Source organism: Lissotriton helveticus, chromosome 9 (assembly GCF_964261635.1).
Source record: "Lissotriton helveticus chromosome 9, aLisHel1.1, whole genome shotgun sequence".
Lineage (NCBI taxonomy): Eukaryota > Metazoa > Chordata > Amphibia > Caudata > Salamandridae > Lissotriton > Lissotriton helveticus.
Window position 1 is genome coordinate 142,674,247 of NC_136070.1, and position 14,958 is coordinate 142,689,204.

Here is a 14,958-nt window from a genome sequence, read left to right on the forward strand (position 1 = left end):
TATTTGCAATTGCTTCATCTTCACTATTCTTAAAGTAAGTGGGGGCTGTTGTGATGCGGTGCCACCCTGAACCGCTTGACGGAGGCCCCCGAGGGACGGTGTCATGTCGCGGACTCGGAGGGGGCGCTTGGCTCCGGCCCCCTCCCCAAGTCGTGTTGCCCTGGTGTGGCCTGAGATCGCCCCCGACATAGGTGGCCGGCTCCCGGGGTCAAGCGGAACTTTTTTCCTTTTGGTGACTCTTCCATTCTTCACCTTGTCCCACAATCCGTTTCACCTAAAGACACGCTGTAGTGGGGCACCCCTTTTCCGTTTCATTTGCCATTCAGCCCGCTTTTGCTACACTGTGCCTCTTCCGCTATTCAGCTGTTTACCGCCCGCTCTTTCGACTACAGCGTCTCGCTCACCATGTACTTGAGTTGCTCCCGCTCTTGCGGTGCAGCGATAGGCGGCTGCCACAGGACTCTCAAAATGGCGGCCATCTCTTCAGATTTGGGCGTGGTCCACTAAATGGGCCTGCGACACCTTGGAACTCGGACGCTTGTCTGCTAGAGCTTGGGCTCCATTCTCGAAAGCGTCCCCTCATCCTTGAAGATTCTACAAAAGTCTTGGGGGCCCCCGACTCCCGCAGGCTTCTGGTGGGGAGCGCCTAGCATGATTGCTCGTGGAATGGCCACGACGGAGCTACGAAATGGTGGTGCTCTCATGCTAACGCCAGCTTCAGTCTGAAACATCCAGAAACACTGTAGACTACCAATTCGATCAGTTCCGGTAGCGCTCCAACGTGACCCGGTAGAGAAGAACTTGCCCTCCCCTCTTTGACTGATGGTTCTTGTTGCCTGTCCCTTCTGTTGTCATTTAACAGAACTATTTAGCCTGCTGAAAGGGGTTGTGTGCCGTCCGCTGGTTGGTGGAGACATTTTGACTATATTCTGGACCTGCGTTGTCGCGTAATGCGTCATATGACGCGCCGCGTTAGAAAGTTTAATAAATTATGAAACACAATAAACAATCCTTAAAAAATAAAAAAAAATAAAAAATAATCAACAAAAGCAACAGCTAGGTAATACACATATAATTTTATCTCCGCGAAGCGGAGCGCTGTTACAGATATATATCTTGTTTCTGAACGTTAATTTCTCAAAATGCACTGAAGCACATATATTGAGACCTAGCAAAGGCACATCGGGCTACCAGTCCCTACAATTTTTCCAAGTTTCGTGCAAATCCATTCAGCTGTTCGATCCTACCGAGAGACAAGATGGCGGCCGCTACGGACTGTTTGGAATGTTTACAGACACCGGAGAGCCAATCAGCTTCGCTTCGCAAAGCTCCGTAACGCGAAAAGTACGCGAAGCGGTGCGCTGTTACAGATATATACCTTTTTTTGAACGTTAATTTCTCAAAATCCACTGGAGCACATATATTGAGATCTAGCAAAGGCACATCGGGCTACCAGTCCCTACAATTTTGCCAAGTTTCGTGCAAATCCATTCAGCTGTTCGATTATTATTATTTTTATTTTTTTTTGCCCCGCGGGGCCCTTTTAAAACCTCCACATCAAACCTAGGGGGTGAGCGACAATGTACTATGCCCCCTTATGGTCATTTGCCCCTTCGCTTTGGCCTCCTCTTGTCTCTCGATCCTACCGAGAGACAAGATGGCGGCCGCTACGGACTGTTTGGAATGTTGACAGACGCCGGAGAACCAATCAGCTTCGCTTCACAAAGCTCCGTTGCGCGAAAAGTCCGCGAACCAGAGCGCTAACCGGTCCGCTGTTACAGATATATATCTTTTTTTAAACGTTAATTTCTCAAAATCCACTGGAGCACATATATTGAGACCTACAAAAGGCACATCGGGCTACCAGTCCCTACAATTTTGCCAAGTTTCGTGCAAATCCATTCAGCCGTTCGGGCTAAAAGTGAGGCCAACCGCCCTATGGAAATTAACATGGGAAAAACGCGTTTTGGGACCCCCCTTTTTTCTCGGCCCCCCCTTGACGAACCCCCCCAAAATTTTCAGGGGCTGCTCAGAAACAAAATGTGCCATTTTCCTGAAAATTTCAGCCAATTCCGTCCACAAACGCCAAAGTTATTAGACATAGAATTTTCAAAAAACCCATAGAGAAAAAATCCTAACTATATATACCTACTGGCGACCGCCAGTAGGTAATCTATATATATATATAGATATATATATATATAGTGTACCTCTGTTTCTTGGACGGCGGCGGGCTGCCGGCAAGGTCGCGAACCTCCAAACAAATGAACACCAATCCTTCTCACGGTACCTCAGAGATTGTGCCGAGCCCAAAATCCTTTTTAAATGTGGTTTATTAAATCCAAATCATGTGGCAAACAATGCCCGATGCGTTTTTGAACAACTGTTCCTTTCTCTTGGGTCTGTGAGAAAGGAATGTCTGTTTGTATATATATATATATATATATATATATATATATATATATATATATATATATATATATATATATATATATATATATAAAACCCTCCGAAAGGAAAGGCAGAGGCCACAAGAGGGGAATAGCTTGGAGGTTCTTTATTTCAAAGTAGGCAGATAACGGGCGTATGCATTTCGGCTCAGTAGCCTCCTCAGCGCCCAGTGTGGATCGGAAGGAGAGTTGCTTGCCACTAAAATAGTTCACCTGCACCAACTGAAATAGTTAGAGTTCGCACCGCCCACTGATGACAAAATTAGCCTTTCGCAGTTCTCAGGGTGTAAGATGAAACTGCATCTCCCAGCATACACACACACATATATATATATATATAAAATACATATGAATATCAGTTGATTCCACTGCAATTGCATGGCAAAAGAATGTATTTTAAAGCCTTGTGTGGTATTCCAATGCGTTGTAAAGCTCAACGTGCGTAAAGCCCGCAGGATAAAGGCAGGCATTGTATGGGCATGTGTGTTCCTGTCTGATATTCCAGTGCACAGTCTAACCTTACCAAATGATTTGTGTGCCACTGTGAAAGGCACCAGCCACTCTGTAGTTTTCTTTGCTTTTATTACTCACCTTCCTGCAGTTTAGTTCATTTTGGAATTCTGATTCACTAAAACAGGCTCAAACTTTCTTCACTTCATCTACCAGAGTAACCTCAGGATTCGTTCTAATTCTATGGGTCGAGCCTTTCAGGCATAATACCCCTAATGAAAACCTCTGCTAATGCTGCCATGTCTGGTAACATTGCCTTTACCCCTTCCAAATAGAATGATTAGGATTAAATAATATTTGAAAACGTTCTGAAGGGCTCAAGTTCTAACTGATGCTCCTATATATAAATATTGCTTGAGGGTCATTTACCTCTGCACTTTGGACAGCTCTCAAAGGATTCTAACATGTGAATGTGTACCGGCAAAGGCCCTCCTAAATCCTAACGTTGTAACTCCATGCGACGTCTAAACCTGCAGTCGAAATCACCCAATTGAACCACAGTAAATGAAGAATCCATAATGAGCAGCTTAGTGGTCTCCTTTTCATCGCCACACAGACCTCGATTCAGATGCCTTCTAGCACTATTTCCACCAGTGAAAGACAAATCCTCCACACCCTCACCTAAATCGCTTACTAACATGTTTCTGAAATATTTAGTTTTATATCTCTTCTTTTTTCCAGGAACCCACCTGGCAATATTTAGAATGGGCCAAACATTGTGCAATGTCACCTCATTATTATAGTCTTACACAACTGATACTTTATATATATGTGATGGAATGGAATGTTTGGTAAAATTAGAGAGATTTGGAAGGCGGGACTTATACCCTTGAACTGGGATATTAGGCGCTAAGACCAGATAACTAACTTCCAAAACAAGCTCCTAATGATTAGGGAGCATATTTCTTCTCGCTCGCCTTTTGGTAACTTGCTCAGTGTCCTAACTCCATGTTGACTTGCTTGAACTGTCATGGTTCCCTTCAGATAACCATCTCCAGAGCCAGCGTGAGGTCACATTTGAGCCACAATTCCTCATTGTTTCAAAATCACAGTTGGTATCCAGCCCTCACCACAGTAAAGCGCTGCCCTGCATATTCACCCTCTCATGGTACATTCCCAACCCAACATTGTCCTTAGAGTGGGCTGAAGAATTATAATGCAGTCCTCATATGTTCAGAAAACTCTCCAGCTCATTCGATCCTTCCTGTCCTACATCCTCATCATTGAGAACAAGAAGGGACTCAACTTTTTCCACTGTTCCTATTAGCTGCACACTCTATATGTCATTAAATTACTAGTAAATTGCACAAAATAAATTACCTATTCAAAACATCACAGTTTACTTGAAAAACAGTGAAAGTTTGCTTTGAATCTTTCAAAAAACATGCACACAGCATATATGCTGGTGCTTGACTCATGAAATGTTGCTTCTCTCAAGTCTCATATCTCATGAAATTTCATACAGGAATGACAATATCTGGCAACACCAGGTCATCATCCGCGACCTTCCTAGAGTTAGTATGAATATATCTTAGGCAAGCATGGAGACAGAGTGACTGCACAAACATCTTATCCCAGGAAACAAGGAATCAATGGAAAAGATTAAACTGTAAGTACAAGAACACTATCAGATTATTGAAAGCGGAGTATTTTGCCAATAAGATATTGCTATTATCTAATATGTCCTCAGCAGCAGTGGCGGCTGGTGAAATTTGAAAGCAGTGGGGTGTAAAATTTGTTTTGGAGTGCACCACAGCGAGTCCGAACGACCTGGTTACATGTTGAAAAATTCGTTTTTATTTGAAAATCTAATTGCTTTGTAAATAAAGTTGTGAGAATTTTTCATCCATTTTATTACTTGCAAGAAAATGGTGACAAGTAACATTACACCTACATACACCAACACCAAGCCAGGACTATTGGCTTTGTCAATGGCTATCAATTGCATAGGATAAATAAACAACTACTATGACTTTTTTCATATAATATATTGCAAATGCTTCTATTCCTGTGGGCGAAGTTGTTTAGTGAGGCTAGAGCTACTGACTTTAGAGCTGAGAAAGCAGGTTCAAGCCTCAAGTCGGCTCAACATCCTGTGATTCAAATATGTTCAAAACCTTAAGTCTGCAATAGTACAACCGGTCACTGCCTTTGATGCAACTTCAGTGACTCCTTTTTCAGGTTTATATAGCGCAAACTTGGAATGTTTTAAATGAGCACCAGTTACCAGGACATATAATAGGTCCTGGTAACTGGGGCTCATGTAAAACACTCCAAGTTTACACTATATTAACCCGTTTGCTGCTTCGAACGTTCAGCGCCAGTGCTGAAAGTTCGAAGAAACGGACGTATGCAGCACCAGGGTGGTAGCTCGCGCGATGTTCAACGGCCGACGGCAGCAGCGAATGGATTAAAACTGAAAAAAACTAGTCTCTTTGAAGTTACAGCAAAGGCAGTGATGGCGGGTTGTACAGTACAACCCATCACTGCCTATGTGTCCTGGTAACTGGCGCGCCTGTAAAGCGCTGCACGAAAAACGAGTCTCCTTGAAGTTACAGCTAAGGCAGTGAAGGCGAGTTGTACAGTACAACCCATCACTGCCTGGGTGTCCTGGTAACTGGCGCTCATGTAAAACACTCCAAGTTTACACTATAATAAAACTGAAAAACGAGTCTCTTTAAAGTTAAATTAACACCTTAACCGCGGCAGCAATTCCGCTGCGGTGCGGGCGTTCTGAAAAGTGGGCGGGGCCGCGTAGGCCAACGATCGTGTGCAGCACTACGAAGGTAGTGCTCGCGACGGCTGTTGGCCGACGGCAGCAACAAAAGGGTTAAAGGCAGTGACGGGTTGTACTGTATAACCTGTCATCACTGCCTTTGATGTAACTTCAAAGAGACTCGTATTTCAGTTTGATTGTAGCTCAAATTTGCAGCGCTTTACATGAGTATCAGTACCAGGACATGTAAAATGTCCTGGTAACAGTGGCACCTGTAAAGCGCTGCAAGAAAAACGAGTCTATTTGAAGTTACAGCAAAGGCAGTAATTACGGGTTGTACAGTACAACCCATCACTGCCTGTGTGTCCTGGTAACTGGCGCGCCTGTAAAGCGCTCCACGAAAAGAGAGTCTCTTTGAAGTTATATTAAAGGAAGTGACGGGTTGTACTGTACACAACCAGTCACTGCCTTTGATTTAACTTCAAAGAGATTGAGACTGGTACTATTGCGGAGGTATGGTTTGGTCTATCACACACTGAGGGTAAAAAAATGGAGAGCCCCTTAGAGACCCAACATGATGCGACATCTACTCACGAGACGTCACATCTCAATCCTGATCCGAATCTTTAGGACTCCATCGCACATTGCCCAGCCAACGCCAACTTAATGAAGTTGTGTGCGAGCCTGGTTGTGTGCTAGGCCTGGCATCGACTCAGGGAAGGGGCCACCATGATGGCGAGCTCAGGCCCCTCGACTTTCTCTCCCTCTCCATACTCCCTGTGGTCGTGTGTAATGGCATATACCTACACACGCAGAGGGGAGGGGGAGAGAGAAAGGCTCAGGGATAGGGCAAATTAACCAATCACTGCACGGTTTCACAATAAAGCCATGCAGTGATTGGTGAATATGCACAGACCAGCGGGCATGCACAGTTGTTTACACTGCGCTCTGACTGACTGCTCTAAGCCCCACCTCCCTAAGCCGGGAAGCCTCGGGTGTAATGACGTGCTTCTCACTCACACGTGATCGCCCCTGAGACTATGTGCTGACTGTGAGACTATGTGCTGACTGCAGTGGGCAGGCTGAGAAATAAATGAGTGTTTACTTTCACTTATGAAATGTATTAATAATATTTAGTACATATATTTTAGGTTTTATTCACAGCACTGCTCACAGCTGCATGGGGCAAAATAATGAGGGGGGCGACGCCCAAATGCCCTCACAGAGGAACCGCCACTGCTCAGCAGTCTACTCAGTTATTCACAAAGAACATCTACTGATAGAGCACAGAGTTGTTCAAGATTTCACTAGCAGCCAAGAACGGGATCTATTCATGGTCAACTGAAAAAATGCTCGAAATGACCACCGAGTAAACAATCCTTCATTGGATTTACAGGGCCCTGGCAATTTTAGATCTATTTCACAACTTCCATACCTATCTAATTTGTCGGAACAGGCTGTTTTTAATGATGAGTTTTGTTGAGCAAGAAGAACAGATACATCCAACAGTAGCCGAGGTTCATATCAGTAGCAGCACGGAGACTGTTCCAGCAGTACTAGACGAGCTGCAAATGAGTGCCAACATGGACAGCCCTCCTGTCTTTACACTGCTACATCTCTCTGTGACCTTCAATATATTTAACCATAAGTTATTGCCTGGATCATTTGATGGCCGCTGGAATCACATGAACTACCTTGCAATGGTTAAGAGCTTTTCTGCCTGATAGACATGTCCAAGTGTCAGCATCCCCTTGTCATTGTGTCCTAGATTATTATTATGTGGGGTACCACACAGATACATACTGCCGCCAATATTGTTTACTTTGTACTTGGCATTTCTGGCACTTCTGGTTCAATCACTTGAGTCCATTGTTCATATGTACACAGATCATAGAATTATTTTAACGATCTCATGCGACTCAAGTCAGGATGCCAATGTTTTATATTGATGGCTTCAAGGAGTTGATTCGCTGATGTGTAAATACAATCTAAAGCTCAATGGCAGCAACATTGGCATTTTGTTGCCTGCATGGTCAGACCCTGTAAATCATCTTCCATTCTGACCTCCCTGTTTGGCTGAGCGCCCAGAACCTGTGAATTGTGCACAGAAACTTGATGTGAAATTAGATTCAAAACGGTCCAGCTTAAATCAAATTAACTCAGCAGTAGTTTCCACAATGTTTAAACTTTGCACACTCAGAAGAATCATTCATCTTTTTTGTCCGATCCACGTAAGATCCAAATTCTCAATGCAATTATATCATCCCGTTTGGACTATTGGAATGTAATCTATTTGGAGTTACCAGCTAAAGCAGCGAATAAACACCAGTTGGACCAAAACACATCTGTTAGAGTTGCCCTTAACTTAAAAAGTTCTGAGTCTGTCTCAAAAGCTCTGGCAACTTCTCATTGGCTTCTTGTGAAACAACATGTGACCTTTAAATCTCTATGTATGGTACACAAGTCTTTTTTTGGATCGATGTCCTCCTCATTATCCAAATGGTCTTTGTGAAAATGAGGTTGTTTTTGAGGCTGTGAAACCCTAATCAAGCAACAGCCACAAACCTTGTCAGAGTGAATCACAAAAAATCACTACATTAACCTGTGGTTAACCCTCTGGTAGCTTGGTACAAAAGCAGTCATGTTTAACCTAGAGGCAATAGGTAAAGTATTTATGCAGCACTCAAACAGCAATAAAGTGAAATCACAACACAAAAAAATCCCACACCAATTTAAAAATAGAGTAAAACTTACTAAATTATTTGACACCAAAACAACAAAAATTCAAGAGTAGAACTGGAGAAATTCAATCTTAAAATTTCAGGTAAGCATGGTGCCTAAAAGCACAAATCACCACTTCGGGTGAAATCACACATTTGGCCGACCGAAATGGAGCATGAGACAAATACAGGGACCAGGTTAGTCCCACTGAAAATGTTATCTACTAAGGTTCAGTGTTCGAGTTCTGTTCAGGGTAGGGGCGACACAAAACAAGGAGCCGGAAGAGCGTTGCAGATGGTCGTAGCGCAAAGATCAGGTTGGGGGTGTCATGGACAGTCATCATTGTAGAAGTAAGATCTTGGCGGGTCTTGTTGAAGGTTATTGCTGGAACTTCTCAGGACTGTTTATGCTGTAGTGAGAAGTACAGACCTCGTGTTACCAGTTGTCGCTGGCGGTCTCAGTAGAGTGAAGAGTTGGGTTCACTGAAGCTTCTAGTTGGCAGGCGGCGCAGGTGGCATGATCTTGGCAAGCACAGGCCCATTTGCGGTTATGAAGAGCTCAAAACTTCTGGATTTCTCCTTTTCTTCAAAGAGGATCTCAACTGATGCCACACCAAGGGTCCGGAATGTGAGTGCACCTCTTGGGGATCAGGATCTCACTCCAGCAGAGGCCAGCAGGGCTCAGGCAGGTCCTGTTGCAGCAGGTCAGCTAGGCAGTTGCAGAGAGGACTCTTGAGCTAATTGTATCCTGGTATCTAAACGGCAGATCAGTCAACTGCCCCTTGGAGTCACTTCAGCCTGGAATGAAGGGTGCAGGTCCAGTCTTCTCAGACAGCAGGGCAGGCCTCAAGAATCAGGGCAACAGGGCAGTACTTCTTCTGTAGTATCCACAGGTCCAGGAGTGAACTGAAGAGTGGGTCTGAGGGTCCTATTTTTAGACCTGGTGCCCCATTTGAAGTGAGATAAACTGCTAGAGTTTCCCCCCTCATAGAAGTGTCTGGAATTACCTGCCTACCTACCCTTGTGTTAGATTGTCTGGGATCACAATAAACTAGTCTGAAACCCTTTGTGTGTGCCCTGAGGCAGCCCAGCTGAAGATCAAGTGTGGTAAGTGACAGCTCCACCTCTCCACCCTGCCAGAGATGGTCCACCCTGCCAACAACCATGACCTTCATTGTGATGCTCTCTGGGAGGTAATACGCAAAGACCAATTGCACACTACACCTAATCATGTGACACAGGAGTCTGGCTGCAGACACCCAATGATTAGGAAAGAAAAGTGCCAACTTCATAAAAGTATTGAAAAAATGGGGAGGCAGGTCCTGGGACACAGGGTCGGCTGGACCATATACTATTTTTTGAAGAAAAAGGGGTGCCGGCCCTGAAGTTTATTTAATAGAGCTCATTAATCAGAGCAACAAACCAGACTTATTTCTTGATTTGTATGGTTTAATTTAGTTATACCATGAAGTTTTTTAACTATTTCATTAGCTTAAAACATTAGTCAATTGTATGAGAAAAACACAGTACATTTACACAATACATATACATTTTTCAAACCACATTAAACAAAGAAACAATCTTTCGTTCTATGCACATATATACAATCAGCAATACCAAAAAATCAATCTTTGTATGGTGTTTCCACAAACAGTTAGAAGATAAAGTCACTTGCAGAAAGGAAATAGAAACAAATTAACTACAGCAAGTCTAGATTCTTCAATCTTCTGGTTAATACACCAATTAATTAATTCCTTCCTGCTTTTGCCGACGCGTTTCAAACTTACTTATTTCATTTTGCAAGTTCTCATCAGGGCTTTATCGTTAGTTCGTCTGCAAATTATGTACAAAGAAAATGAGTGAGTCAATTTTTCCCTCATTTGCATCCCCTTTCATATTGTCCTCTGCTATTAAGTCAAAAAATACCTTTTTTTCAGCTTGATAGCGAGTTTCAAGGTTCAATTTTTCTTTTGGTAAATAGATGGTTTCTAAAAAATAGCAATAATCTAAAGTAAGTTATTGACCTTAATGGATAGCCAGTTGCTCTAGTGCTCAAAACACTCTTGGAAAATACCTGGGAGATGTCAATCTGTCACTTACAGGATTTCTCCGCACTCCAGGCGCGTGCTGTTAGCTTTTTCCACAATGCCGAACCGGCCACATTCCTGTCTGCCTTCCTGCAAGGAACGATCAGTGTCACTAGCCTACTCATATTTTTTAACAAAATAAACCACATAATCCGGCGCCGAGAGCATACCTTATTCTCAGTGCTTGGTGCGCTCTCTGCGACTTCCCATTTATTGAAATTCCTTCGGTGCTACTTCTCATTCAGTGTTGGCGATTCTAGCGTGATAAAGAGGAACAGTTAGCAGCCGCTAACCTTTTCCTTATGATTTTTCACCCACCCGTATGCCGTTTCGCTTACCCCAGTCGTGTAAATCACAGGGCTATCACCCGCTCGGCTTTCCAAACAGTCTGCTCCGGTCGGAAGACTCAGTTTGCCATTAGGTCGCCATATTGCAGGGGGCACATGATAAATCTTTGTGTCACGTGATTTACTGGAGTTGTGGGATATGTAGTCCCACCACAGACCTTACCAGTAAGTTTAATGTACGCATCACTAATATTCATGCGCAATGGGTCAGATGTTTGTGTTCTGACGTGTGAGATGATGTGGGTTCTCATCACGGGATTTGCTCGAACTGCATAGCGGTGGGCTACTGTAAATAACACTGGTGGAGCACTATAAAACTATACACTGGATCAATCATTTATATTCTAGAGATTTCTGACATCGTATTCAGACCGGTTTGGATGCTGTTAAATCGTAATATTAAGTAAGCCTCCTTTCTCAATAAGACATCATCAACATCTTTAGCATATTTGGCATGAGTTGTTGTGTAGAGGACCGTCCATTTGAAGTCTGTCTCAGTGTGGCCACTCTCAATAAAGTGTTGAACCATTGGGGCAGTCAACACTTTAGTTTTTATTCGTGACCTATGTTGTGTTATACGGGTGTTCACCTGCTGATTGGTTTTCCCGATGTAAAGTTTTCCGCACCCGCAGACAATTGCGTACACAACATTACGGGTCCTGCAATTGGAGAACCCTTGGTTCTTCCATCTCACGTTTTTATGCAGGAACTCACTGCCTTCAATCGTCGTGTCGCATGACACACAATTCCCGCATCGGTGATGTCCCTCAATTGACTTAAGGCCCCATATTGAGAGTAGGTCATGTTTCGGTTTTTCAATCATGACATCTGCACGTACTATATGTTGTCCAATGCTCCGATTCTTTTTGTACGCGAAGATCGGTCGAGGAAAAGGACATTCTAATTCCTCCAATAGGTGCCAATTTTTCAGTATTGTTTGTCTGATTTTATGAGTGTGAGGGCCGAAAGTTGTTACGCAAACCAGTTTGTCCAGTTCTTGTTTTACTTTGCTTTGAAGTAAACATTCCCTTGGGGTATAGCGCGCTCTTTTATAGGCGTGTTTCAATAATTTCCTGGGGTAGCCTCTAGTTTTCATTTCATCACAAAACGTTTGTGCATGTAAATCATAGTCCTCTACCTCAGAGCAGTTCCTTCTGATACGAAGTAACTGCCCATAAGGTAGGTTAGTTTTTAAGTTTCGTGGGTGCGCACTGCGGTGGTGGAGGATGGTGTTTTTATCCGTCTTTTTTCTAAAGAGAGATGATTTTAGATGGCCGTCCATACAGCTGATTTCCACGTCCCAAAAAGTCATTTTGGAGCTGCTTTGCTCAATTGAAAATTTGATATCACGATGTTTATTGGTGAGCCATTGATAGAATTCTATCAATTCGGTGTGGCTCCCCTGCCACAAGAGCCACACGTCGTCGATGTATCTTAGCCATTGTTTGATACATTTTTTGTAAGGGTTGTTGTTTTCAACCAATTTTTTCTCGTACTCAGCCATAAACAATATGGCCATCTCCGGAGCATAAGGACAGCCCATGGCTGTCCCTTTGATTTGAATAAAGAACTCCTCATTGAAGCGGAAATAGTTTTTCTTCAATGTTAGTTCAGCGAGTTCCAAAATGAATGTAGTGGGAACTCTATGTGGACGATCTCTTGTTTCAAGGTACATCTCCATCACCTCCAACGCTTCTCCCTGAGGGATTTGCGTGTAGAGGGACGTGACGTCCATGGTTACCATTATTTCCCGCGAGGGGGTTAAATTCCATCCCCTCGATTTTGTTCAGGAAGTCGGTGGTATCTTTTAGGTATGATGTTACATTACAGATAAAAGGCTTTAGGAAAAAATCCACATACTTCGAGAGAGGCTCGAGACATGAGTCACAGCCCGAGACGATAGGTCGTCCGGGGGGCTCGTTCAGATTTTTGTGGATTTTGGGCAAAAAATACAGTATTGGTGTCCGTGGGAATTTTTTAACCAGAAAATCACCTTCTTTGGGTCCCACAAAACCACCTTCTCTGCCAGTTGATATTAGCTGTGCTATTGCCCCTTGTATTTCTTTGGTCGGATCTTCATTCAGTTTCCTGTACCAAATCTGGTTGTTAACCTGTAGTTCGCCCTCCATCAGATATTTATCCCTAGGCCACAAAACAGTCGCCCCGCCCTTACCGGCCGGTTTAATTATGATGGTAGAATCCTCTTTCAGACCCTTTAATGCTTCACGTTGGCCTTTGCTTATATTATGTCTCATAAACTTGTTGTTTTTTTCAAGTTTGTTTATGGATGACAATACAGCTTGCTCAAATGCAAGAATCTGTTTCGGGATATTATGGTTGGGAATAAAAGTAGATTTGTTCCGTAGTCCTGTTGTCTCAATATCTGGAGAGGGTGACTGGTTGGCAAAGAAAGCCTTCAGTCGTACCTTTCGGCAAAAGGCAATAGCTTCCATTTTGATTTGTGTGAAATCAGTTTGTTGGTTGGGGACAAATTTTAGTCCCAAATTTAGCACAGACTCCTCGTCTTTTGTTAAAATTTTGGTTGACAAGTTCACAATGGTTGAAGGCATTTCTACGATTTGTAGAAGTTTCTCCGAGTGCGCATTTCCCATGGCACTTTGTTTCTTGTTTTTCCCTGTTGGCCCTTCTCTAAAAAAGAGACCTGTTTCTTATTGCCTCTTGACTCTGTGCCTGATGAATCCGACGAAAATGATGTCTCTGAGAATGTTTTGAACCTATTACGGGATCGTCCTTGATAATTATACAGTGCTCCCCGTGAATCAACTTGTGAATAGTAATCCTCTTTAAGAAAAGGATAAGCTTTTTCTAATGTAAAGGACTTTGAGTCCTTCTCATATTGAACGGTCTTATTGTTTATCGTGATGTCCCTAAAGGACAGGATCTCTTTTTCAATTTTTTCCAAGAGTGCCTTGGCGTCAGGCACCAACTGGCTGTCTTGAATGCTTTTGGTCAGTTCTTCAATTTCCTGTAGTTCTTTTTTTACAGAGTCGTTGTGCTGTCTCAATTGTATGAACCATAAGGTCTCTGCTGCACTTCGTATTTATGCAGCTGAAACCCCTTTTATATTCTGCATCCTCCGTAAAGATTACCGGTATATTCTTTACCTGAAGGCCCCAAGGGATTGTCCCTCCCTTGAGGTGTTTCAGCAAAAAATGCCCGTGGAGCTCTGTTCTTATATGCTTCTTGCTCAGTCTGATCAATTTATCTGATTCGTTTTGTTGTTGGGCGGAGGTGCTCAGGGCAATATTAGAGAATGGGGATGAATCGATTAGAGACTGAATGTGACTTTCAGAAAACGACAAAGTGTCTTTCTCAGACATTCCTTTTGAGGGACAATGTATCCCTCGGTTTGCTTAGTCGCAAAAGAATCAAAAACACGTATTATTATAGTGCCCTTGGGACTCTCGCGGGTGTAAAACCCGCCCTAAACTATTGAAAAAATGGGGAGGCAGGTCCTGGGACACAGGGTCGGCTGGACCATATACTATTTTTGGAAGAAATTATGTGGTTTATTTTGTTAAAAAATATGAGTAGGCTAGTGACACTGATCGTTCCTTGCAGGAAGGCAGACAGGAATGTGGCCGGTTCGGCATTGTGGAAAAAGCTAACAGCACGCGCCTGGAGTGCGGAGAAATCCTGTTAGTGCAGATTAACATCTCCCAGGTATTTTCCAAGAGTGTTTTGAGCACTAGAGCAACTGGCTATCCATTAAGGTCAATAACTTACTTTAGATTATTGCTATTTTTTAGAAACCATCTATTTACCAAAAGAAAAATTGAACCTTGAAACTCGCTATCAAGCTGAAAAAAGGTATTTTTTGACTTAATAGCAGAGGACAATATGAAAGGGGATGCAAATGAGGGAAAAATTGACTCACTCATTTTCTTTGTACATAATTTGCAGACGAACTAACGATAAAGCCCTGATGAGAACTTGCAAAATGAAATAAGCAAGTTTGAAACGCGTCGGCAAAAGCAGGAAGGAATTAATTAATTGGTGTATTAACCAGAAGATTGAAGAATCTAGACTTGCTGTAGTTAATTTGTTTCTATTTCCTTTCTGCAAGTGACTTTATCTTCTAACTGTTTGTGGAAACACCATACAAAG

At 43.1% G+C, this 14,958-nt stretch overlaps 1 protein-coding gene across 1 annotated transcript in view; it reads right to left on the reverse strand.

Moving 5' to 3' along the window:
- LOC144782664 (transmembrane protein 151B-like) overlaps positions 1 to 14,958 on the reverse strand; it is a 237,108-nt gene that overhangs the window by 97,990 nt on the left and 124,160 nt on the right. The window lies entirely within an intron of this gene.